The 25,212-nt window shown below is 36.6% G+C and overlaps 1 long non-coding RNA gene across 3 annotated transcripts in view; it reads left to right on the top strand.

Moving 5' to 3' along the window:
• The window catches only part of LOC113831922, a 28,209-nt gene extending 9,637 nt beyond the window's left edge, over window positions 1–18,572 (top strand). For 2 of the 3 annotated variants that reach the window (XR_004768653.1, XR_004768655.1), the window contains 3 exons: window positions 7,402–7,526; window positions 15,405–15,695; window positions 18,172–18,572. This is a non-coding gene — a long non-coding RNA (uncharacterized LOC113831922). Of the gene's footprint in view, window positions 1–7,401; window positions 7,527–15,404; window positions 15,696–17,949; window positions 18,015–18,171 lie in introns of those variants that run through there. The other variant, XR_004768654.1, reaches the window with a different exon arrangement.
• Window positions 18,573–25,212: the final 6,640 nt, after the last annotated feature.

Raw genomic sequence — 25,212 nt, 5'->3', positions numbered from 1 at the left:
TTATTCCTGTATCTTTGAGATTTTCCATTCCTCCTTAAAAGTCATGATCACGAGAAGGCAAAGTCTACTCTATGTATAGGTCGTGATAAATGTGGGAAATGAATTGAGGTAGCAGGATGTTAAATACTAGAGTTGGTATATTAACGTTTCTTTAACATTTATAAGATCAAGGTCATGAGTCAGTCCCTACCATTACCTATCCTTTTGAAAGATATTGTGGGTATTTCTTGAAGTGGTTGAGTCAATTATTCAGTGAAAATAAACAAATCCATATATAAAGTTCCAAATAAAATGTGTGCCATTTTATATTTTACTTTTGAGATTAATACACTATCATCCTTTCCCCTTCACTATCTTCCTTCCAATATCTCCTATATCATATACCACCTCCATTCTCCTTCAAATTCATGGTCTCTTTTTTTAATTGATTTTTGTTACACACATCTATTATCTATATATCTGTCTGTCTGTCTGTCTGTCTGTTTATGTATCTATCATCTATCCAATCTACATATCTCTGTGTGTGTGTGTGTGTGTGTGTGTGTGTGTGTGTGTGTGTGTGTGTGTGTGTGTGTGTGTTCCTAATATAATCTGCTCACTTTGTATGCTCCTTTAATGTCTTTATTTCAGGGCCAAACATTTGGTATTAGATCACCAATTGGTGATTCTTCTCTGGAAAAGACTATTTCTCCTGCCATCAACAGTCCTTAATTGTCTATAGTTGTGTTGGTTGAGGCCTCATGGTCTTTCCTCCACCCACTTTGCAATGTTTGTTGGTATCATCCTTTTTCAGTTTCAGCCTTCATGTTGGAGAGACTTCATGGGGGTAGCTTCTGACATTCCTAGGAGTTAAAGTTTCACAGCAAATGCCTTGTTTCTCTGGCTCTTACATTATTTCTACCCTTCTTATGCAATATTCCCTCAGCCTGAGAGAGAATAGTGTTTTGTAGATATATCCAATGGGACTATGCTTCACAACTGTGCATTTTGATTGGTTGTGATTTTTTGTAATGTTCTCCTCTTGCAAAAAGAAGCCTCCTTGCTGAGGAGTAAGGACTAATATTTAGAGTGCAGTTAGTTAAAGTGGAGTTTGTAGGTTCTCCTCCAAAATCTAGGACTTCACTAACCTTGAGTAATTGATTAGGTTTCCAGTACCAGGCATGATTTCTCTCTTATTGAGCTCTAAATCCAGCTAGAGAGCTTTTGATTACCACTAAAGTAAGCTGACTACTCCTGTACTCTTAAGGCTATCACACCATACTGGTCTTTTGTTATGGAAGCTTACATGGCATATTCTGGAATTGTGAAAGGTAAGGGAGGAAGTACTCAGGTCAGCTTTACCTCAGGTGCTTTCAGGCCATTTGTCAGAAGTGCGTGGTATTTTCAATGATAGGGACTTACTTTCCATTTCCTGGGGGAGCAATGAAGCACAATAGTAATAGCCTGCATGTCTTGGAGTCTAAGGAACAACCATGACCAACAACTCAGAAAAGGGCTTCTCATATCCAGTGTTGGGGCTTCATTGGGTAGTTTTTGGCTCATGGAGGTAGCACGTCAGTAAAGATGAGAAGTTTCATTTCAACTATGTATGTATTTTTATATAGACTTACCTCTGTTGTTTATTTTAAGCAGATAGTTAATAATGTGGTTCCTCATTATATTACCATCCTCTTTCTCTTTTTTTGCATTGATTTCCCTCCCTCTCTTTAATGAGTGCCCCACCTTGTGCCATTTCCTGAATCAGAAAAAAAGTCACATGTTTTCTCTCACATGAGACTCCTAGCTCCAAATCATCACATGTGATTATATAAACTGAAATAAGAGCAGAAAAAAGGGGGACATTTGCTCAGGTAGAGTGGTGGGGAACAGCAGAGAGAATAGCAGTGAACATGTGATGTGATCACGGAAATGGAAGTTATGCCATCTTGACAGTTCAATGTGGTAATCTTGGATGGTTACACTGAATTGAAGAATATTGCTTTATTCTCTCATCTCCAGCTAGCTTATCCATTTCTTACCACATCTAAAATAAGACACTAAATGCTGTTTTATACTGTTTTATAGCTAATGGCTATCTTTTGACAATACCTCATCTATCATGGGTGCTTTCTATGGCTTTGCTATTGTTCTGTCAACTACTCTACAAAACCTGATTTTCCTTGTTGAAATCATTCTCATTTTTTACTCACTTTTCCCATAACTCTTAGTTGGTCTTTATTTACAGATTTTAAAAATATTCTTTCCAAGGTCCAAAGCTACTGCAATTCAGGATTAGCCCTTATCCTTTAGCAACAACTTTGGTTCCTGTCCAATGGACTTGCACATAGACAATAAACATATACTAACTGGTGGGGCTAAGACCTGCAGCTGTTAATTCAGAAGAACACTTTTGCAGTTAATGTATTCTTTTTGTGCCCTTCCTTTAGAGTTCTTGTAGTTTTTCAATAAGTTAATTATTCTAAGGATTTTCATAACTCTGAAAAAGTGATCACTCTTTCCAGCATTGGAAGTCTTTGGATTTATAATGGATTTCTTAAAAACTTCCAGATGTTATGAGTTTACTTCTAAAATAGGAAAAATATATAGGGCTTGTTCACAAACAAATTCAAAGATATCAAGCTTGTGTTCACAAGCACAAATAAAGGACCACTTAAAAGACAGGATATAAAAAATGAAAATAAAACTGATAATTTACCCACATATCACATAGTTTTTCTTAACTTCAAGGTTGATTAATTATTAAACACAAAATGTGTCTATTTTAAAATCTATTTTGAGAGTAAAAGTTAAATGAGGCATACCAAAGAATACTCCGAGAATACAGTGATTCACTGATAAGTTTTACGACTTTTGTTCAAATTCTTTTCACTACTCTTGACCTAATTTCCTTTAGATTTAACATTTTAAAAGGGAAAAACAAAACAAAACAGCCCTTCCCAGGAACTATCAAAGTACTGAAATACCTTATCATCACACAAATGTGGACACTCTACATGTAATGCATTACAAATGTTTAAATCTTTCTTTTCTGAATTGATTTCTTGTCTGAAATCCCAAAGAAAACTGTGAAAATGTCAGTCTGTCTATTTGAGTATCCCAAGTATATATGCAAGGCTGCTAATAGTGTTCTAGTGATGGTTTCCATGTTTGTAGGAGTTCCAGGCCATATTTTTGGTTGTTAGTGGGAAGGTTAGCATCTAAGGGACATGCACACTGACCTACATTCAGCATCAGGGTTGTGTCACCCTAATGACTGCCAAGAGTCCAGCTGATACAATCCTGACGAAAATGCTAATTTGAGTGTGGTTGTGAAGGGTAGGTCAAAAATAAAAACTTAGCAGTTGGATTAAATATATGCTCAAGTTGAGAAGGATTGAGTGAGATTTTCCTAATGAACACTGTTTTGCAGTCTAAAGTGATGATATACAACATCCTTTTATGATGAAATGTGGAAGGAGAAACAACAGATTGCTTGTTAGTTATTTATTATGATGACTAACTAGGAAGAAATTCATAGCTAATGTAAGATTATTTTAGAATATCAACTGGGTTATTATCCCCCCCTCAAAATAAGATAAAAACCTGATGGATCCTTCAACAAACCATTTGATTTAGAGGGAAATAAGAGAAGATACATCTGGAGAGATTTCACTAAAACTAACACTAAGTCAAAGAAGGTAATTTTATATCTCCACTTTTTTGCTATAGCAAACACCAGAGCAAAGAACAGCCAGACAGCCAATTGGGACAGCATGACACATCACTGGAAAAAATGACTAGCAAGTACACAATTACAAGAAAAGTAAGATCATTGTTGAAGCCACGTTAGCATACCCTGCTCAAATTATATCTGAATCTCTAGACAATTGTCTTGGAAGATTCCCTAAAACAAAAGCAGAGAAATTACATAAATGGTTTTCCAGGCCAGCCTTGCTGATTTAGTGTGCTGTAAGTTGCTTGCAATGTTTCTCCTAGTAGAGGATCCAGGAAAATTCCTAGGGGTTGTGGATTTTGGATTCTCACCAAATCATCAATGGCCGCAGTCACCCTAGTTAGCAACATTCTTCCTAGCTGTTGTTAAGAAGATAGGGTAGCATGTAAAATAGAGAGAAAACACCAGTAATGATGGCAATTCAACACCCAGATGCCAAGCACACCCACCACTTTGCTGGGTTATTTGTTATTGTCTCCAGAACTACACAGGGGTAGTTAACTTTTCTTCTCTTTAGCTAAAAAGAAAAACGATAGCAGCTCTCACTTTTGTTTTCTAACCAATAACCTAGAACTTAGAGGAAGAGTTTGAAGCAAAGGAATCTTAATATTTTAAACACAGACCACTGCCAAGATATGGGCCAAACACAGACCACTGCCAAAATATGGGCCACCCACATTCCGACATCTCCTTCTTTGCATACTTGTGCTCATTTATTATGACCTTTGACTTGTTTTCTCACAGTCACTATGTTATGTTGCTTGCAAGACGATAAGCACCATGGGGAGAGGGTTTAGGGTTTTTGTGATAACTTTTCTCTGTTGTCCAACAAATAGCTGAAGGAGCAAAGAAGATAGAGCTAAGGGACTTTGAGATGTTCAGATTCTAGTTAATATTCATGCCTTAAGGATTTTTTTTAAAATTTTAATCCACTGTTTCAATTAAAGGTCTCCCAACCCTCAACATTAAATAGAAGTTTTATACAAAATTGTCAGTGTAATAATAGTATCCTCTTATAAAGTCTTATGCCATTTTTCTTCATTATTTAAACACAAAATGAATCACTGCCAAGTAAAGGAAATACAAGGAAACTCAAAACATTTGCCAGAGGCAAGTTTATTAACATTTTCCCAAAGCATATCTTATTTGAACTGCTTATTTTGGAACACTATTCAAGAAAAAATTGTTTTCTCAAAAACTTATAAGAAAACACTTGGCATGTAAAGGTTAATTTGAATAGATGAAAGCAAAGTATTAGATTAAGTATGGAAGAGGAAAGAGTCTCTTACAGTTAAGATAGTCTCAGAAAGTGTTTTGTACTTTAAAGTTTAAGTAGTTACCTGTTACTTACAGCTTTAGCCACCTTGTGATACAATCTAACATGTTAACTCCTGATGCATTCCTGCATACAGGGTGCTTAAGGAAGGTCTACTTGTCTATTTATTTGTGAATGTGTATGTATGCGATACCTGTATATGACTGTTGGTACACACATGCCACAGCATGTATCTAGATGCTAGAGGACAACCCCTAGGAGTTAGTTTTCTCATTCCACCATTGGATCCAAGAATTGAATCCAGGTACCTGATTTGTTCAGCAAGTATCGTTATTAACTGAACCATCTTGGCAGTCTAAGAATTCTTGTTTAATAAACTACAAAATAGCTACATGTTTTCATTTTATTAGTATGAAACAAGTGTTTGTCATAGAAAATAGAAAATTAGGTAAAACCATGAATTATAGGACATAAACCCTATCTCAAAGAACAAAAACAAAACAATAACAATAAAATTTGAGACTATTTCTATAATTTACTATTCATTTTTGTTGTTTTAATTACATGTGTGTGTGTCTGCCCATGAGCACAAGTGCTCTCCGAAATCTTCCAGAATATATGCTTTTAACTCACATATATTATTTTGAATGTAGCCACCATAAATATTTTTAAACATGGCATTAGTTCTATTTATACTTATATTTAGCTCAGTTTTATTCTCTGGTATGTATTTATTTGAGGCATTATTCTGTGTTTTTCTTGTGATCCATTTCAGGCTTAATTTTTTAATACAGATGTATTTTTTTTTTGCTATTTCCAATGAATAAATGGGATAAAAAGTTGTGAAACTACTAAGGAAAAGTGTATACAGTGACTCCAGTCTTTGTTCATGTCTTAAATGATTTAAAGAGAAATCTGGTATGATAGGTCCAAAGTACTCAGTTGGGTATCTAGCCAAAGAGTCATTGTTTCTGTTGCAATTGTAAAAATAAAAGTAACAAAAAAACAAAATGCAATAGTCCACAGGATTTAAGAGTCTGTTTTTCTTGGGACAAAAGTGTCTAAATATATGTAAGACAGCAAACATCATGATCTGAATAGAATCTCATTCTTTTAATTTATGTTTCTTAATCTTTAATTGTCTCAGAATATGCTAGTCGATCCAAGTTTTATTACAGTTAGTGTTCAGCTTGTGTTAGCCAAGTAACTAAATCAGAAAGTGAAAAATTAGGTCTTCCCTACCCTCAGGGTTTGTTCATGCTGTAAATGGTACAAAATGATCCCATCCTGACAGTGCAGAAATGAACACATTTTCCAGAAAAACTTACATATGTGGAAGGGAGCTGCCCTGAAATGACATACTTATGCAAGTATTTCCAAAAGGATCATGGGGTTTTTCTTTTCATCATTATTCCCTAAACTTTTCAACATTTCTCAGTGTGACCATCTTTCTTATCACTTTCTATCTTTTCTAATCTTCCCAAGTAAGCTTAGTCAGTATTTAGCTCCTTTAGAGTAAAAAATATAACTTTTTGTTTGCATGCAACTATTTACTCAGTGTCCCAAATCAATTACAACACTTGAAAAAAATGAAATTAGGAGTTATTGACAGTTAAATAAATAAAAACAGTTTATCAAATTCCAAATTTCCTTTATTTATTTTTTTACATTACACATTTTAAATATATACCATATGCTCTGCCTCTATAAATTGGGTTTCAAGATCATTTTTCACTTTCTTATTATTGTCTCCAAGTTGATGTCCAATGGTTTATGTAAGTACCTCTTAGGTAAGTATTGGTATCTAACTTATTGTTCAAACAGTTTTTAATCAGCTGTTTAATTATGCTATTCAACATGTAGTGTGTGCTTAAAATTAATAATGCTATATTGTACACCTGTAAAGCTTAAGAGAGTAAATCTAGTGTTATATGTATGTTTTTAACCACAAAAAGTAGATTGTGTATATCCAGACTATTTTCTTTATTGTTACTCCTTTTATTCTGCTGAGCTCATTTTGTTACCTATTAGATAAATTTGATTATTTGATAGGGTTAATTTAATAGGATACCTCAGAATGAAGCAATAAACATACCAATTCTCATTCATGGTAAGTCCCCCACCCCAGCCCCATTTGAATGGCTTAGTAGAATAAGCTTAGAGAGAAGGGTAACATGTTTCTTCTTACTCCACTATAATCTTTCTTATGCTAATACATTCATATCAAAAGATGGATGTTATCAAAGAAGCATCGGGCCCACTGTCTCACTGGTCAGTCACAGCAGCTGAATCTCATGCTGCCCAACAGGAACCTGTCTTTTGTTGCTTTAGCAGACACTTGGGAACAAGAAGTGTGTAAAGAAATGAGGTTTATTTTTTCTCGTTGTTTTGGATGCTTTTTGTCTCTGTTTAGCTCCTGATGAAGGCCAGGTGTTGTTCCACACATAGCCAGAAAGCAGAAGATGAAGTGGGCACCTACAGAATGGAGGAGGAGGCTAGACAGAGGCAACTAGACCAATTCTGAGCTCATTTGTGTAGGTGGGTCCCTCCTAGAACATGACAACCCTTAATATCCCCTGCGTATCTAAAAATCACAGTGTTGAAAATTGTGCTTCAATATTATTTTTAGCCAGGACAAACACTTAAAACTGTACCAAGGAACTGAAATGTTACCTGAATATTACTTTTTATTTTATTTTATTTTATTTTATTTTATTAGTTCTAGTTAGGGAACAAGCTTATTTCAAGTCCCTTCTCCCTCTCCCTCCCCTCACCCCCAACTCCTCCTCCCCCACCCCATCCACCCACCACTCCCCAGGCAGGGTAGGGCCCTCAATGGGGGCTCTGCAAAGTCCACCAAGTCTTCCTATGCTGGTCCTGGGCCCTTCCCCATGTGTCCAGGGCCAGAGTGTAACCCTTCACGTGGGATGGGCTCTCAAAGTCCCTTCTTGCACCAGGGAAAAATACTAATCCACCACCAGAGGCTCCCTGGAGTGCAGAGGCCTCCTTATTGACATCCATGTTCAGGGGTCTGGATCAGTCTTGTACTGGCCTCCCTGACAGCATCTGGGGTCGATGTGCTCTCCCTTGTTCAGGTCAATTGTTCCTGTGGGTTTCTCCAACCTGGTACAGACCCCTTCGTTCTTCATTCCTCCCTCTCTTCAACTAATGAATATTGCTTTTTACCTAAGTAATTTAGAAAATCTTGAAAATATTATAGCCCTCATTTGTGTAGAGGAGAGTGAATGAATTAAAAATTATACAGAACATGAGTAATAATTACTCCCATGTAGTTAGATATTTTCACATCTGGGGGAATAAGTAGAGCCTGTCAGCTCAGTTTCTGAAACTTCAGAGTTCATGGTGGCACATTCTGACAGCCTTTGTACTGTCCTTTTAAGGTGAAAGAAGACTTTCATGATGATGTGATATAGATGGGAGTTTTACTAACATTCCTGTAGAATACTGAATAAGAAACATCACCAGGAGGTGGTGGCACATGCCTTTAATCCAGGCACTCAAGAGGCAGAGGCAGGCAGAACTCTGTGAGTTCGAGGCCAGCCTGGTTTACAGAGTGAGTTCCAGGACAGGCTTCAAAGATTCACAGAGAAACCCTGTCTTAAAAAAAATAAAAAATAAAAAAAGAAATATTACAGAGTTCTATATCAAAATTGTAGGTGATGATAAACCAATAACATAGTAAAGTTGCATATATAATAATGTATTTGTAAGAGAAATCGATGAACAAAGAACACAAGAACAAAGCAAGGAGAAATATGGTAACACATTAGTTGATGTGGAAAGAAAACAGTTGGTAGCTTTTCACTTTTGCTTATAGGGAACTACAGGCACTGATTGGCTTCTGCCTTTGTTCACATCTTGAATGTAATTGCTGAGATCTTCTTGAATGCTATGCATCATTCCAGAACAGGTGCTAGTAATTAAACTGACATGTACCCCATAGCAAATCCACAGAATGATTTGGAGGGTTATCAAATAGTTTCAAATGAGAGCATACATGCTATGGTGTAAAGAAGGTATGGACATGTGTAAAGGGACAGCTCTGTCCACAATGATCAAAATGAGTCTTCTAGGGGAAATGTGTAAGATGACATTTTTCTATATATTCTAGCAGTGTCAAAGTGGTTCATATGGTTATAAATACAACACAACCCTTTTTGCCTCTGTAACAGTCTTGCTAACTTCTTTGTCCTCTATGCTATTTGAAACAATTGAACATAGTGTCATTTATAAGTTCTTCAACCATCCATAGCTACCATGGACATGCAGTTGTTCAACAACTGAGAACCAGAGACTGCATGAGACATTTCCCCCTCCTGTTTTTGATTAAAACAACAACAACAACAACAACCCCACCCCCCAAAAAACAGAATTGCATTCGGGTTAGGCATCCTGCAGCTTTCTATGGGATGAAGTAAAAAGGCGACAAATAGAAGCACAGGAAAAGGCAATGTATTTTATCTTCAGTTCATAATCTAGCATCTCCAACATTTTCAGAATTGGAGAAAAATTACAAAATCTCTTGTATCTTAACAGCTTCATGCTAAGGTTCCATCTATAATGTATAAGTAAAGATAAAATACTAAAGAGGGAAGTAATTTTGTAATTCATTTTTCAAAGGATTCTCTCTAAATATATTTTGGCAGTGATTTATGGCAGATGCAATCAAGGACCTTAAAGGATAGTTGAAATTTTGACTAATATGGAACCCAGAATGTTCATCTTTTTTTTATATGTATAGATCAGTATTTAGTATGTGTGATTAACAGCCGCTACTAATAAACTAGAAAATTAAAAAAAAAAAAACATTGGAATAAGAGCTATGTGAATGTGGTCTTAGAATGTAACTTCTGTTTTAGTTTTTGCATGTTCTCCTTGCCCTTTGCACTGTGCCTAACTTCATCATAAGCATTGTGGGGTTGTCATGTGATAATAGCACTTACTGTTTCTCCATGTCTTTTAAATTAATTTTTAAAATTTACATACCAACCACAGTTTCCCCTCCCTTCTCTCTTCCCATTTTCTCTCTCCACCTTCTTTCTACCCACCCCCACCTGCATGTTTCTACATGTCTTAAACTTCAATGTTTCCATTTGAGTTTTGTGAAGTTAGGTCCTACCAGGCATCTTCTTCAAGAGCCCCATTTCTAAGTAATTGAAGGTTTTTTTTTTTTTTTTTTTGAAAGATTCCTTATCATCAAGTTCTTTATGTCTTCAATGGGAAATGAAGGTTCCCAGTAATTTTTGTATCTTTTAGTCTAAACCCATTACTATCTTTGTTTAAATTAACCCTTTTTGATGTACCTGGCTCAGTGTCACTTATTTTAGGAAATCTCTTGTTGAAGTGTTCTGGCTGGCTCCAGGGTTTCTTTCATACCATTAATATCAACTTAAACATTTTTCCTATTTATGTCTTCCATTCATATATTTCATGCTTTTCCATCTGAACTAAGCCATAATCAGTTAGGAAATATGGCTGTAACATTTGCAGGTTGAGATGAAGCTACTAAAGTAGGTGAATTTAGTTTTCCTTCTTACCTTCATAAGTAGAAGATTCATTCTTAGTATAGATTTTTTTCTAACTCTGAATATTTTTCTTTCTTCATCATAATTACCAAAGAGGGGACAATTTCATCTTCTCTTTGATGTATTCAGATTGACAGTATCAATACATTTGTGCTATGGTGGCACTGGCAATTAAAATAAAGGTTACTGTTGAGCACTTGCATGAAGATTTGATAACAGGTGAGTTCTAAGTGCCTATATGGGAGAGAATCAAATACAGCTTGGAAATAGTAGCTGAAGGGAAGGTTCACCATCCTGCTATGACAGAAGAAGCGTATGCTATTTTACCATACTTCCAATTTTATACTTTTAAATGGTAAATAAGAGTGATTAAAATCACAGATGGTACAACTACAGATAAAAGGGATACTAGTGAATGAGTATCATTTATTTGAGACAAAGAAGATTTTTACTTCTCTTTTCCCTTCTCCCTCCCTCCCTTCCTCTCTTTCATATTCCTCCTCCTCCTTTGCATCATCTCTGATATTTTAATTTCCAAGTCACACTGGTATCAGCAGGCAGTTTGCTATCCCTGGCTTTGCACATCCTAATCCCCTCCATCTTGGAGGACTCACAAGCAACTATACTAGCAGAGTAGTAGTCATTCTTCCAAGTCTGCCCACATTTCCACCCCTGAGATAGTCAGTGCATCCCAGCTCTTGCCTGTATCTGCAGACCATCCTTTGAATTTCTTGCCTTAATACTAATATTTCTCCCTTTTACACTTACTCTCTCTACCGTATCTTAAGAAACCATTCTGAAATTCAAATTTGATCATTTCACTTGCAAGCCTGTGAGCTTCTATGGCATTTTATCATCCTCAGGATAAAAGCCTTCCTGACATGAAGGATTAACTAATTCTTTCTCAACTCAATTTCCCATCTCACCTTCCTTCACTCCTCTCTTCACTCTTACCATCCTGAGGAACCTATAGTTCTTCCAAATCACCAGCTTCTTTCTAATATCTGAATTCCTACATTCTTTTCATAGAGCACTTTAAAAGATTGAAGATAGATTCTTTTCTCATACAATATAACCTGATTATATTTCTTTTCTCCCAACCTCCCTTTCCCTCCAGATCTATTCCCTTTCTGTCTCTTATTAGAATAGAACAGGCTTCTAAGAGATAACCACCAAACATGACAAACTAAAATATAATAAGATGAAGCAAAAGCTTTCATATCAAAGCTGACACAGAAACACAATGGGAGAAAAACAATCCCAAGAGAAGACAAGAGTCACAGCACATTTTTTAAGGCCAACTGTTACTCATACTTCATTGGCAAACACTTTTGCACATTCAGTTAAGATGCAAAGAAAATAGAGTTAAACAAAGAAAGAAGCCATTTTTATTTAGAAATTATCTTTTCATTGATCTTTTATATAGTCCAAAGTTGCCATTTGTCATGTGTGTATGTGGCATGTGAGTGTCTGTGTGTGTGCACACTCACACATCACACACACACACACACACACACACACACACACACACACACACACACACTTGCCCATGTGGACATGTGGTTAGGCCATAGGTTGAAGTCAGGATACTTTCATCAGCGGATTCTCCATCCCATCATAGTTTGACGTAGGATCTCTTACTACATGGAACTTCTCATTCCAGCTGGCCAATGAGCTCCGGATATCTATTCATCTACATCTCCCTACCTCCAGAACCATAGTGAGAGGCACATGTTGCCATGCTTGACATTTATGTAAGTGCTAGAGATGAATCCAGATCCTCACACATCAAGCACTTTATCACTGAAACATCCACCAAACCCTTATGTAGCCAATTATCCAAGAATGCATCAGAACCTCACTGTAATTTGGAACACATCGATCAACCACTTCTCATCCTGAATATCTTTCATAATTTTGGATTGCCAAAGTGCCTAATGAATGACAAAAGCTATATCATAAATAGATTGTGTTCCATGTTGTTCAAGAGTTAAATGAGCAAAAATCCATGCGTGTCTAGTATAGATAAATTTTTTATAAAATATTTTGATACATGAAATGATTTGCCAGTACAAAATCTATTGATAAATAGAGCCAGAGCTACAAAGAGTTCATCAAATCTAAATGGATGGTAAGAATGAAATAGTTGTGAGGATTACAGACTTATGTGTTATTCTTTCTGTATGAGGACACAAGCCTCAATTGCCCCTGGTTCCCACATTATCTTATCTTTGCAATGGTAGTTGGAAATAAGAAGAGAGCTAAAACACAGCAGAAAACATTTGAATCGTTATGCTTATGTTACTTTCTCATAGTAAAACAAATACTTTCCAGTCCAGAGCAGATACCACCAAAATATCTGTCAAGTAACAGATGTCTTGTTTTCTTCTGCAGTCAGATAAGACAACCTTTGTGAAAATATGCAGATTATTGGTTCAGTGAATTTAGTTTCTGCAAGCAAGGAGAGCACTCACTGTGTGTGCAAGCAGTTCTGGCTCGAATAATTCATCCCACTAGTTACTCACTGTATCTTAATTGAATGTTCTAAAGTTTTGTAAACTCCTCAAAACTTTGAGAACCTTGATACTTGAAATCTTCTAGGGTTTCCAAACAACTCCAGAACTAATTCTTCTTAGATTCTATCTTATTTCCTTTAAGTTTAAACAATTTCTTATCTACTGTTAGCATTCAAGGATTTCAAGACAAATATTTTCAATTATTAATCTGTGTGGACTGGGCATGGACAAGGAACAGGGCACTGCCAAGCAGTTATAATCTGATAGGTCTTTGTGTTTATAGTCATGTAGATCTTTTCTTTGTCTATCCTTTTCAAAATTGCAACAATCTTTGTGAAATAATGTTGGAATTAAGTTGAAGGGAAGGGTGGAACTAGTTTGAGCTTGAGAAGCTGCTGCCAAGACCATGTGTATCATTTTTCTTTGTCAAATTATTATTGCCATCTTTCAGAACTCTGCAAAGGATTTGGAAATCATCTCTGTTCTGAGCCTGCCACGTGTTACAATTCTCCTCAGACCATGAGCTAATGCACCAGGATAGTAGACCATCTGGTATCATTAGAGAACTAACTTGATTTTCATGCTTGAGATAAATGTGCTGATGTGGAGCTTCCCTATATTACTAAACACTAGAAGTGTCTTTCTCATGCCACGTTGCCAAAATTAGAGAGACTCCTAAAAACAAAGCAAACCAGCCACAGCTATGACCAACACAGATTTTAAAACAAAGAAAAGGAGTTTACTTAGGAGCATACTATTATTTACTTATCTAACTGGACTGTGAATGTTTTTATTTGTCTGAATAAGAGTGTCTCCAATCCCATTAGTGTGATGCTTCCCATTGTTCGGTTTATGTAAGAAATATCTGACTGTGACAAATCATTTCCCAATGGAATACAGGAATAATTGTGATAGGACAGAATTATATCATAAGCATTAACCCATGAAAATGAGGGTCTGACTTTATCACTACTATTATTACTAATATTTAGTGAACTACTAATGTCTGAGATTGTTTGCTAATCACTTTGCTATTGTATCTGCACTTGCTACAGTAATTCAATAATTTTCTGATTGTTTGCAAAAAGTTCTAGGAGTATGAAGTAAACAAAAAGCTTCTAAAAGTGTGAAATAATTAAGATATATTACATATAAGAGTGAGATGAAAATATAGAAAATGTATAGTTAACATATGACATAACTTGGAAGAGAAAGGTTAAGCACATTTGTTGAGTAGGAGCTGTGGTGATATACTGCTTATGATCTAATAAAGCTTGCCTGGAGATCAGAATGCAAGCCAGCCACACTAGTTAGCCATAGAGGCCAGACAATGGTGGTGCACAGCTTTAATACAGGACTAAGGAGAAAAAGGCAGATGGATCTCTGTGAGTTCAAAGCCACCCAGGACTACATGAGAGTGAATCAGTGTAAAATAAAAACAGAGCTCATGCCTTTAATCCCAGCACTAGAGAGATACATAAGATAGGAGCAGGGTCTCAGATTCTGGCAATTAGTCTTCAACCACATTAAGGAAAGGAAGGTAATCAGTCTTCATTCACTTTGAGGATAGGATTGCCCAGGATTTGTAGAGGTAAGTAAGATCTCTCGGTGGTTTGTCAAGTTTGCTTCTCTGATCTTCAACTTGAGCCCCAATACCTGTCTCTGGGTTTTTATTATTCCTGTTACACATTGGCACCAAATGTGAGACATAGGTTCACAAAAAACAAAACAAAATAAAACAATAGACATTTGGCTTTGAATCAACTGGCATAGGCCAAAAAACTTTCTGAGTTGATTCTAAAAGGAAAATTGAGACTTTGTCAATTAGCAAGAATAGATCCAGCAGAAATTATAGTACTTTTTACTAATGATAATATTGACAAATTATGGGAAGAAAGTAAATCCTGGCAAAGAGCATACAGTAATTTTTTTTGTGAGAGACGGCATGAAATATCCCAAAAGCAAGGCAATTCATCTCATAAAGAGAACTAACTGGATCCTTCCTCATATTGTATGGGAAACACCAATAACTAGAGCCCCTACAATCTGTACTGATGCAAATACATCAGAAAAGGCACATTAAAAATCAGAAAATTTAAGGAAAGTGAATATAAGTCCATATATTTCTGTCTAAAGGTCAGAATAATATGCTATTCCCATGGTGTAAATGGATCATATGGAACCTCTCAACAAAGTTACTAATGCACAATATGCAGAAAGAATTGTTTTGTATATTGAGACCACTGAATTTATAGCAGATGATAAAGAATTGACTTTATTATTTATTGTTACAGGACATAATCAGGACTAGGAATATATATATATATATATATATATATTATGATCCCATACAGGTCCTCCAGGTGCTCTAGCACAAGGCAATATGAAATTGATCAACTATTGATAGGAAATGTGCCAGAGGCCTCAGAATTTCATAAAGAAGAAACAACATTTCAATAGCAAAAGTTTGAACAAAAAGACTTTGCTATCACTTGGCAACAAATCAAGGAAATGATAAAGAAATGTCCTACTTGTTCTTTATACAACCAAGCTCCACTACCTGTGGGAAGTAACACAAAGGATACTCAGAGGAATGAAATCTGGAAGATGGATGTGTTCTGTTTTGTAGAATTTGGAAAATTAAGGTATGTGTACCATACCATTGATACCTATTCAGGTTTTTAATGTGCAATTGTTTTGAACTACACCCAAATTCCCAAATAATGTTTATAAATGTTTGTTTTCATTTAAACAGAGTTGATTTTAAATCTAAACAAAAAAGGGAATATGACATAGAAATGAATACTTTGCATTGGTATAGATTTTCGTTTATTATACATATTTAAGGTCAGTTTTGTTATATGTATATTTCTACTTTTGTTTAGGTATTGTTTTTATATAGCTCTTTTAAAATTGTAATGTATAATTAAATACAGACTATAGGTAGTCTCATAATAGTCATCTATAATAACAAAACTTATGTTAGCTAGGATTTCTACATATAAAGAGATATATTTCAAATTGATAGGCATTCTTCAAAACCTTTCAAAGACCTACAGAATATGGCATTTAAAATGGTTTATTGGGGTTTTGCCTGACAATAAAATACAACTGCTACTGCCAACACAAATTACATCAGAGAGGAAGGTAGGCATTGAAGAAACTTGTTGTGGAGTGTGTCTTCAGCATGGTGGGAATACCCATTTGGACAAGAAACTGATTTTTCTGGGACTGCTTGACAACATGCTGTCCAAACTGGACAAGAAGGTTGCAAACTAAAGTAACTGCTGAACTTTCCAAGAGACAGGATCATCCTTCAGGGTTCCTGCTTTACAGAAAGAGCAGCTGATGAACTTTGTCAATACAAGACAAAACAGATCTTCAAATTTCCAGATCTACTTCATTAAATAGTCTGCCAGATACTATGGCCTATAGGCTAAAGTTGAATGTCCCAAGGTTACAGAGGAGCTTTGGGTAACTGTCCAGGCAGCAAGATATCTCTGTCAATTCTAAAGTTTACATATTATCCTTCTGGGGTCTTTGACGGACTTGAAGACAGATAGTTATGGTTATGGTTTACCTTACTTATGATAAAAGGTAAGTTGCATATAAAACTTTAGACTCACAAGAATCGGATAGATGACAAAATATTTTCTTTAATTTTTCCAAATGTTAGTGGACTAAATATTGTTAACTGTAGTTCCTGCTTGATAACTATTTGTTATATATAATTTTACTATGTTAAAGTTAAAACCCTCCTTTTTATTTAGACAGAAAAGAGGATAACATGGGTAATACTCTTCTATATGCTGTGAATATATATTTCTTTTATTGGTTGATGAATATAGTTGTTTTGGCCAATGGGCAGACAGAATGTAGCCAGGCAGGAAGTACAGGCAGTTCTACCAGACTAGGATAATTCTGGGAAGAGGAACATGGTGAGAGAGTCATGAGAGAATTGCCATGTAGCTGCCAAGGAAGCCAGAGGTCTGGGCATCACCAGTAACTGAAGACAATGTGAAGATATGCAGATTAATAGAAATGGTTTAATAATTAAGAGAGAGCTAGTCAATAAGATCTGGGATTGGTATATAAAATGAGAAAAGAGTGTTTTAAAATAAAAAATGTTAAAAAACAAGGTCAAGCAGATATATTTTAAACAGACAGGTCATCTTCAAACACTTCAGAGATCCACAAAATAATGCATTTTAAGATGTTTTAATGACATAGATTCTTTTTTTTAATGGTAATGAGACATGCTTGCTCCTGGCAGCACTAATCTATTTAAGAGAAGATGACTGGCATTGAGAACACTCCACATGGAGTTTACTTTCTTTGTGGCAAAAGTAAGCCACTGGGCGAGAAAGTAACCTTGCCTTGATTGCTGATATTATGCTGTCCAAATTTTACAAGCAGAACATGAAAAAGTGACTGCAAACCCTTGCTTAGACATTTTTGAACAGTCCTTCAAAAATTCTGCTCCATAGAAAAATCTGTCAGATATGCTGGGCCTATAGGCCGAAGATAGATGCCTCAACATTGCACAAGAACCTTGGGTGACTGTCCAGGCAGCCAGCTGTTTTTGTCATTTCTCACAATTTTTGGAAGTTGCTTGCTCACACTTCCTGCTTACTCAGTTAATATTATTTCCTTCTTGAGTCTCTGTGGGAGTTGAAGACCAGATAGTAACGCTTATAGTTGTCCTTGTTTACCAGACTCAGAAAAGAAATTAGTCTCCATCTACATTGTGGACAAGAAGGGAATTAATCTCCAGCCACGTTGAGGATAGAATTTCCCAGACCTGATAGAAGTAAGAGCTAGTGGTTGGCTGCTTTGCTTCTCTGATCTTCAGCTTGAACCCCATATCTGTATCTGGGTTTTTATTATTTTCCTATATAGAGCTTCAAATTTCTCAGTACAGAAGCAGAACAAAGAAAAGAGGGGCGAGATATCAAAATGGAAAGGTGGGTAATTGCTGCTTATTTTACATACGTAATTTATTATAAACAAATCTTTACTCATTTTTTTGGTAATGATCTTGTGCTATGGATATACTTTCCAGTAAATATCATATAAGGTAGTATAAAGTAATTGTAAATTAAATTTGCTTTTTAATAATAGTTTGTCACAGGTGTCACTGCTGAGAGTCATCTGAGGCCAGTGATCAGCGCCCCGGATCTGAATTCGGTGGCGGGATCCGACTCAGCAAGGCCTCAGTGGCAGTTCTGCCTCCATCCACCAGCCCAGATTGGAACTTGGCAGCAGAATCCCAAACACCCAGGATACTCCCAAGGCCCTGGTGGCAGCTCTGACTCCATCTGCTGGCCCAGGGGGACCCAACACAAACAAACACTGCTGAGGCCCTGGTAACAGTGCCAACTCTATCCACCAGAAGAATACAGATATCAGAATATTGGATCTGTTTGCATCTACCAGAAGGGAACCTTGGTCCCATACCCACCAGGAGAGCAAGAGACTCCTGCTACACCCACCAGAAGAAGGATGAGAAGAGGACAAGGTAAAAGCACATTCAACAACAGAAAACCCAAAATGACACCACCGGAGACTAGGAACCATACACCAGCAAGACCTGAACATCACAATGCAGATGAAACAGAAGAGAATGACCTTAAAAATATCTTCAGGAAAATGATAGAGGATCTCAAAGAGGACCTCAAAGAGGACATGAGAAAATCCCTTAAAGAAATGGAAGAAAAAACAAACCAAAAATTACAAGATATCAACAAATCACTCGAGGAAACAGTTCAAGACCTAAAAACTGAAATAGAGACAATAAAGAAAGCACAATCTGAGGGAATGCTGGAAACAGAAAAGCTGGGTAAATGATCAGGAACTACAGATGTAATGATAACCAACAGAATATAAGAGATGGAAGAGAGAATCTCAGAAGTTGAAGACACACTAGTGGAAATAGATTCATCAACCAAAGAAAATCTTAAGTCCAACAAATCCCTAACACAAAATATCCAGGAAATATGGGATACCATGAAAAGACCAAACCTAAGAATAATAGGTATAGAAGAAGGTGAAGAAATCCAACTCAAAGGTGCAGAAAACATATTCAACAAAATCTTAGAAGAAAACTTTCCCAACCTAAAGAAAGACATGCCAATGAAAATACAAGAAGTCTACAGAACACCAAATAAACTGAACCAAAAACGGTCTCCTCACCACATAATAATCAAAACAGCAGACATACAGAACAAAGTGAAAATATTAAGAGCAGCAAAGAAAAAAGGTCAAGTAACCTATAAAGGCAAACCTATCAGAATCACACCTGACTTTTCCATGGAAACTCTGAAAGCCAGAAGGTCCTGGATAGATATTGTACCTACAATAAGAGACAATGGATGCCAGCCCAGACTACTATCCCCAGCAAAGCTTTCAATCAATATAGATGGAGAAAACAAGATATTCCTTGAAAAAAACAGATTCAAACAATACATATCCACCAATCCTGCCCTACAGAAAATTCTAGAAGGAAAACTGCAACGCAAGAAATTTAACTACAACCAGAAAAATATAGGGAATAGATAACACCACTTTATCAACAGCCAAAAGGAAAAAGGATAGAATCCCACACATAATCTTGCCACCATCACCAAATCAAAAACAAACAAGAATGAACAATCAATGGTCGTGAATATCCATCAACATTAATGGTCTTAACTCCCCTATAAAAAGACACAGATTAGCAGAATGGATAAGCAGACAGAATCCTTCCTCCTGCTGCATACAAGAAACACACCTCAACTTCAAAGACAGAGGGTATCTAAGAATTAAAGGTTGAGAAAAGATTTTCCAATCAAATGGACCCAAGAAAGAAGCAGGGGTTGCAATCCTAATATCCAACAAATCAGACTTAAACTAAAATCAGTCAAAAGAGATGAAGAAGGTCACTTCCTACTCATCACAGGAGAAATCCATCAGGATGAAGTCTCAATTCTGAACAGTTATGCCCCAAATACAAAGGCATCCACGTTTGTAAAAGATACATTACTAAAACTCAAATCACACATAAAACCACACACACTTATAGTGGGAGATTTCAACACCCCACTTTCACCACTGCACAGGAACACCAGACAGAAACTTAACAAAGAAACAAAAGAACTAATAGAAGTTATGGCACAATTGGACTTAACAGATATCTATAGAACATTCCACCCAAATACAAAACAATGTACCTTCTTCTCAGGGCCACATGGAACCTTCTCTAAAATTGACTACATACTTGGCAACATAGCAAACCTCAACAGGTACAAAAAAATTGAAATAACCCTCTGTGTCTTATCAGAACACCATGCTTTAACGTTAGAATTCAACAACAACATGAAATACAGAAAACCTACAAACTCATGGAAATTAAGTAACATCCAATTGCACAATTCATGGATCCAGGAAGAAATAAAAAAAGAAATTAAAGACTTCCTAGAATTCAATGAGAATGCAGACACAACATATCCAAACCTATGGGATACTTTGAAAGCGGTGCTAAGAAGAAAGTTCATATCGCTAAATGTCCACATGAAGAAACAGGAGAATAATCACACTACAGAATTAACAGCACAACTGAAAGCTTTAGAAACCAAAGAATCCAATACACCCCGGAGGAGCAGACACCAGGAAATAATCAAATTGAGGTCTGAAATGAATAAAATGGAAAGTAGGAGAACAATACAAAGAATCAATATAACGAAGAGTTGGTTCTTTGAGAAAATCAACAAGATAGACAAACCTTTATCCAAACTTACCATACAACAAAGAGTGATCGTGCAAATTAGTAAAATCAGGAAATAAAATTGGGGACATAACAACAGACACAGAGGAAATCCAGAGAATCATCAGGTCATACTTTGAAAACCTATATTCCTCAAAATTTGAAAATCTAAAGGAAATGGACAATTTTCTGGACAGATTTCATTACCAAAATTAAATCAAGAACAGATAAGCAACTTAAATAGACCTATAACCTCTAATGAAATTGAAGCAGTCATCAGAAGTCTCCCAACCAAAAAAAGTCCAGGGCCAGATGGCTTCAGTGCAGAATTTTACCAGAAATTCAAGGTACAGCTAATACCAATTCTCTTCAAAGTATTCCACACAATAGAAGCAGAAGGGTCATTGCCAAACTCTTTTAATGAGGCTTCAATAACCTTGATACCCAAGCCACACAAAGACAAAACTAAGAAAGAGAACTGCAGACCAATATCCCTCATGAACATTGATGCAAAAATTCTCAATTAAATACTGTCAAATCAAATCCAAGAACACATCAGAGAAATCATCCACCACTATCAAGTAGGTTTCATCCCTGAGATGCAAGGATGGTTCAACCTACGAAAATCCATCAATGTAAACCAGACTGAGGAAAAAAAAAAAAAAACACATGATCATCTCACTAGATGCCAAAAAAGCCTCTGACAAAATCCAACAGCCCTTCATGATAAAGGTCTTGGAGAAATCAGGGTTAACAGGAACATACCTCAACATAATAAAAGCAATATACAGTAAGCCGACAGCTAACATCAAATTAAATGGAGAGAAACTCAATGCAATTTCTCTAAAATCAGGGACAAGACAAGGTTGTCCACTCTCTCCATACCTCTTCAATACTGTCCTTGAAGTTCTAGCTAGAGCAATAAGACAAGAAAAGGGGATCAAGGGAATGCAAATTGGAAAGGAAGAAGTCAAACTCTCATTATTTGTAGCTGGTATGATAGTCTACATAAGTGACCCGAAAAACGCTATCAGGGAACTCCTAAAGCTGATAAACATCTTCAGCAAAGTGACAGTATACAAGATTAACTCAAAGAAATCTCTAGCCCTACTATATACCGATGATACATTGGTGGAAAAGAAATCAGGGAGACATTACCCTTTATAATTGCCACAAACAACATAAAATACCTTGGGCTAACAATAACCAAAAAAGTGAAATACCTGTACCATAAGAATTTTGAGTCTCTAAAGAAAGAAATTCAAGAAGATACCAGAAAATAGAAAGATCTCTCATGCTCTTGGATAGGCAGGATCAATATAATAAAAATGGCAATTTTGCCAAAAGCAATCTACAGATTCAGTGCAATCCCCATCAAAATCCCAACACAATTCTTCACTGACCTTGAAAGAACAATTCTCAACTTTATATGGAGAAACAAAAGACCCAGGATGGTCAAAACAACCCTGTACAATAGAGGAACTTCTGGAGATATCACTATCCCTGACTTCAAGCTCTATTACAGAGCTATAGTCCTGAAAACAGCTTGGTATTGGCACAAAAATAGACAGGTAGACCAATGGAATAGAGTTGAAAATCCTGATATTAACCCACACACCTATGAACACCTGATTTTTGACAAACAATCCAAATTTATACGATGGAACAAAGAGAACATCTTTAACAAATGGTGCTGGCATTGCTGGATGCACAAAACCTCAGTCAAAATGGATCAAAGTCCTCAACATAAACACAGCCACACTGAACCTATTAGAAGATAAAGTGGGAAATACCCTTGGTACAGGAGACTGCTTCTTGAACGTAACATCAGTAGCACAGACACTGAGATCAACAATTGGTAAATGGGACTTCCTGAAACTGAGAAGCTTTTGTAAGGCAAAGGACACAGTCAGCAAGACAAAACGGCAGCCTGCAGACTGGGAAAAGATATTCACCAACCCCACATCTGACAGAGGGCTGATCTCCAAAATTTACAAAGAACTCAAGAAGCTAGTCTCTGAAACACCAAACAATCCAATTAAAATGTGGGGTACAGAACTAAATAGACAATTCTCAATAGTGTAATCTAAAATGGCTGAACGACACATAAGAAAGTGTTCAACACCCTTAGCCATCAGGAAAATGCAAATCCAAACAACTCTGAGATACCATCTTACTCCTGTCAGAATGGCCAAAATCAAAAACACCAATGACAGTTCATGCTGGAGAGGATGATGAAAAAGGGGAACACTTCTCCACAGCTGGTGGGAGTGCCAACTTGTACAGCCACTTTGGAAATCAGTATGGCGACTCCTCAAGAAAATGAGAATCAGTCTACCACAAGCTCCAGCCATTTCCCTCCTAGGCATATACCCAAAAGAAGCATTCATACAACAAAGACATCTGTTCAACGATGTTCACAGCAGCATTATTTGTAATAACCAGAAACTGCACGCAGCCTAGATGCCCCTCAACCGAAGAATGGATAGAGAAAATGTGGTACATTTCCACAATGGAGTACTATTCAGCAGCAAAAAACAATGGAATCTTGAAATTTGCAGGAAAATGGATGGAACTCGAAGAAACCATTCTGAGTGAGGTAACCCAATCACAAAAAGACAAACATGGTAAGTACTCACTCACATGTGGATTTTAGACATAGAGTAAAGGATTACCAGCCTATAATCCACACTGCCAGAGAAACTAGTAAACAAGGATGACCCTAAAAGAGACAAACATTGTCCCCTGGAGAAGGGGAAATGGTCACAGTCCACTGAGCAAATTGAGACAATTGGAAGAGGGCGGAGGGAGCTAAGAGAATGAGAAGGGAAGAAGGGGAGGGATGCCGAGGTCATGAGGGAGCAGAAAGGTTGAGTCAGGTGTAGATTAGAAGAAAGGATATGTGATGGGTAGGGTGTTAGTTGGGGGGGTGGTAGGGGAAGAAGGGTGGGAGAAGGGAACTGGGATTGTCATGTAATTCAATCTTTTTGTCACACTCTTACTAGGAAAATCACATGCACTTTTTCCTTTCTTACTCTTCTTTCAAATTAAAACACTTTAGGTACCCATTAAAAGTAACCTGTTTTAAAGCAGTAAACAATAGTTTTTTTTTTATAAAAACTAGCAGAGCCAACAGCACCTTCCCTTTCAGTATTTGTTCTTCACTCCGTCCTTTATTCCTCCTTCCTTCCTCCCAGTGACTTTCCCTTATTCTCTGTCCCTTCCTCCTTGTCTCTGTCTTTCTCCCTCTCTCTTCCCTTCTTTTGTTCCTCCTTCTCCTTGTTCTTCCTTCTTTATTTATTTATTTCTTTCATTTGGTTATCCTGTATGTGGCATGGTTCCTAAAAGATGATTGGAAAGGTGGACATGTTCTTTGTACTTGAATCTGCTTACTGCTTCTGAGAAGTCAGTGAATCCCATCTGAGACTTTGCAGATGAATATTTTCATTTTTGTGGTAAACATGCCCCCTCATATACATACATTCATTCTCTCAATAGTGTGTGTGACCTTTTTATAATTGGATAATGTGAAGCAGTAATCATGTTCACATGTGATCACAACTTGCTGCTGAATCGAATTTTCACCATAGTTCAAATGATGGGGATTAGCAGGCCAGAATGTGAGGAAAATGGGAGGGAAATCTTGTAAGAGGGGATACTTCCTTAAGTTCTTTTGTAAAATTTTGATATTAACAGTATATATTTTAAGTATCTGAAAATTAAATCATTACAAATGCAAAAATGTAATTAAAGAGCTGAAAGAATATTGAAACAAACTTTATTTTACTTCAATTTTTACCTAAAAGTAAGTCTACAGTCCTAAAATCAATGAAGGAAAAGATGAACAAAAATTGTCTTCATGTTTTGTTGAATAAATGCCTCTTCAATGTAGTACTACTTCCTGAAACAAAATATATTAAATAAAGAATGGATGAATAGAAAATCATCAATGTTAAGGACTTTGGATCTTTACATAATATTATTATTTTTTTTAGTTTTTTTATTTTATTTTATTTTATTTTATTAGTTCTAGTTAGGGAACAAGCTTATTTCAAGTCCCTTCTCCCTCTCCCTCCCCTCACCCCCAAACTTCCTCCCCCACCCCCAGCCTACCCCCCACCCCATCCACCCACCACTCCCCAGGCAGGGTAGGGCCCTCAACGGGGGCTCGGCAAAGTCCACCAAGTCTTCCTAGGGTTAAATGGTCCCCAGGAATGGAAGTGGCATGAATCCCGAACTAATTGGGGGCATGAGGGTGGGGGGGGAAGGAGCTGCTACAATAAGAGCAAGAGAAGAGGAGAAGAGGAGAGGAAATGGAGGGGCAGAAACATTGAGTTGGGGGAAGAATAGAGGAAAGAGAGCAAGATGAGAGATACGATATCAGAGGGAGCCACTGTAGGCCCGAGAAGGGATCAGGAATC

Source organism: Cricetulus griseus, chromosome 2 (genome assembly GCF_003668045.3).
Source record: "Cricetulus griseus strain 17A/GY chromosome 2, alternate assembly CriGri-PICRH-1.0, whole genome shotgun sequence".
NCBI lineage: Eukaryota > Metazoa > Chordata > Mammalia > Rodentia > Cricetidae > Cricetulus > Cricetulus griseus.
Note: the sequence above shows the minus strand (reverse complement) of the source record. Positions and strands in the feature narration are given on the sequence as shown.